Source organism: Poecilia formosa, unplaced genomic scaffold (assembly GCF_000485575.1).
Source record: "Poecilia formosa unplaced genomic scaffold, Poecilia_formosa-5.1.2 Scaffold477, whole genome shotgun sequence".
NCBI classification, from domain to species: Eukaryota; Metazoa; Chordata; class Actinopteri; order Cyprinodontiformes; family Poeciliidae; genus Poecilia; species Poecilia formosa.
The window spans coordinates 136,143-139,099 of NW_006800416.1; the positions used below are offsets into that span (position 1 = coordinate 136,143).

General features: G+C 39.3%; 2 long non-coding RNA genes across 2 annotated transcripts in view; one reads left to right on the forward strand and one right to left on the reverse strand.

Annotated features, from left to right (window-relative positions):
• Positions 1-2,957, reverse strand: part of LOC107833897 (uncharacterized) — a 46,023-nt gene that overhangs the window by 27,377 nt on the left and 15,689 nt on the right. The window lies entirely within an intron of this gene.
• LOC107833898 (uncharacterized) lies at positions 1,096-1,432 on the forward strand. The gene is made up of 2 exons (XR_001659675.1): positions 1,096-1,241; positions 1,274-1,432. It is a non-coding gene; the product is annotated as an uncharacterized LOC107833898 (long non-coding RNA).

Consider the following 2,957-nt stretch of genomic DNA (forward strand, 5'->3'; position numbering starts at 1 on the left):
TGACAACTTTTTTTCATCGCAGATGCAACATGTGTGTCTCAGTCTGTACAGCTAGTTTTGCTAGCATCACGTCCACTAGCTTACCTTTCTTTAAGCTTTCCTTCCAAGTGACGCTAAAAGTTGGACGAAGTCCCACCGTCTGTGAAAGCGAAGCGCTGCTGGTTTTACATGTCGCCATATCTTATGATTTATGCAGCTATTATCGGTTAGTTAGACATCTTCTCCCGCTCAGAGGAAACCACTGCGCATGTCTGGAGCTCCGCGTGCAAGTAAAGGTGGAGGCGATGGGTGACAACAGACACTAAGTCACGTTATTGCTTGGATTTTACGGCGCCACCTTAAGACCCTGAACTTCACGTTGTAACGGGAAAAAAGCTCAACGCGACTTGGATGTAACGAGTAACGCGACGGTTTTGTAGAAATGTAGTGAAGTAGAAAGTACAGATACTTACTGAAAAATGTAGTGGAGTAAAAGTAGAAAGTATCCATTATTAAATCTACTTAAGTACAGTACAGATACACGAAAAATGTACTTAAGTACAGTAACGAAGTACTTGTACTTCGTTACTTCCCACCACTGGTTACTGAGCTGTGTGTTTATGGACGCAAAGGCCTGTCAGTGTCTGTTGTATTTCATTACCTTTCTGCTTAAACCGCTGAAGCAGAAACGATACTTCAACGTTTTCCGTCATCTGACAAGTAGCAAGTCTACTCCACTTTATTAACCAAAAATGTTTTATATATATATATAATTCACCAAAAACTGATCTGTAATCTGGAACATTCGCTACGTTGAGCTCCAGTTATCCGCCTTATCTCACTGCGCGAGAGGCAACTGCGTCATGCGTCACGGGCAAAAAGTCAAAGATAACAAGGTGACCGGAAGGCTTATGTTGTACAAAAAAACAAAACAAAACAAAAAAAAATAATTTTAGTACATGTTATTATGTGTCAGAAGAGGGCTTTGATAATAATAATAATACCCAAAAAAATTTTTTTTTGACCAAAAGGGCACTTTGGGGCAAGGAGCACAAAGGGCAGGTGCTCAAGCACCCCCATAGCCCCCCTCTGCACGTGCCTGTCCTAATGTATCCTCACTTAGAATCACTTTATAAGCAGCAACGTCTCACAATAAAACATTTCATTGAATCTAATTCCTTCCTAGATCAGGCCTTTAATAAAGTAAACAGAGCGCTGCTGTGGGGACCACACCGTATGAGAGACGAGGGACCCAGACCGAGGTGGCCGAGGGACCCAGACCGAGGTGACCGAGGTGGCCGAGGCCCCGGGAAGCCTCGGAGGGTTTATCGGTCAGAAAGGCTCCAGAGAGCCGAGAGAGACTCGGAGGGACCCGGAGCGGCAACACTTACCTCTGTTAACAAGTCAACATGTTATTTCCACCCTCCGCTCAAAATGGAGGCTGACTTGAAGAAAAAGATCAAAGTTAGTTTCAGTTTCTTTTTCACAGAAATCAGGTGACTTGTGTTTTCTTCCGCGTCCAGAATCAAAGTTTGATTCATTTGAATAAATATTAACAGTTCAGTTTGAGTTTACAAAGTGAAATAAAGCTAGAATAAAGATAGAAAACTTTCTGTATTTCTGTTTTGCTGTTATTGAATAAGATTTGGAGCTGAGCAGCTTTTTGTTCTGAAGAAAACCAGCAGAACAAACGAGTTTAACAGGTTTTTGATTGTGGATTATGAGCGCTCACTGCCCTCTGGTGGTGAACTATCGAAACTACAGATATCCCACTGCATACTAAACAGGTCATTTGTTTAACTTAATTTGTTCTCATTTTCACCTTTACCAGGTCAAATAAAATCAGCTTAAATTAATGTTGTTAAAGAGCCACTGCAGGGTTAATAAAATTAAACTTACTTAGTTAAAAATCCTCACAAAAAGAGGATGTCTGTAACTTTAAGAATCAAGCCTGAAAAAATATATGAACTATAAAAATGTGTAATTAAATCCAACCTGCTGAGATCAGAGCATTGAGCAGGATGAAAATACCTAATGGAAAAAAAATTAAATATAAAAGTTGAAGTTTAAAATGTTACTAGTTAATATTGCTTATTTGACTGCAATCTGTTGTAAACTGAATTCATCAGTGAATAAATGTGTTACATGTACAACAATATCATGGTGCAACTGTTAATGTTATTTAAATACTTTTATCTGTTTTAAATGACTGGTGGTGGTGGTGATGGAAAACCTCGGCAGAATTTAATTTCAATCTTCTAAATAAAAGTTTAAGGGTGGAAACAAGAAAAGTAAAATGCATTATTTAACATAAAGCTAACGGAGGATATGAACTCGTTTCCATAGCTCTTAATGTGAAAGTATTCAAAAGAAGTGGAAGTGATGTGTAAATTCTCCAGCTTAATGGTATAGCTGTAGTTTATTATCACCATAGACATCACACTTATTGTTTTGAAAAACACAAACCGGAAGTTTCTTATTTATCTTCCGCTGTCCTCTTTAAATTTGTCTCAGTATACAATATAAATATTACTTAATAATGTAATGTTATTCACACATTTAAAAATATTATTTAGTAACTTAGTAATAATTATCATTAATATAATATTTATAAAATTATTCAATCTCCCGATTATCATAAAGGTTCTTTAAAACCCCAGCAACTTAGTCTTGCAAGAATATTTTACGCTTTCTTATTTATTTATTTTTACTTTTGGATCCACGAGAGCATCAGTAAATATTAATACATCCATCCATCCATCCATCCATCTTCTTCCGCTTATCCGGAATCGGGTCGCGGGGGCAGCAGCTTCAGAAGGGAGGCCCAGACTTCCCTCTCCCCAGCCACTTCTTCCAGCTCCTCCGGGGGAACCCCAAGGCGTTCCCAGGCCAGCCGAGAGACATAGTCCCTCCAGTGTGTCCTGGGTCTTCCCTGGGGCCTCCTTCCAGTGGGACCTGCCCAAAACTCCTCACCAGGG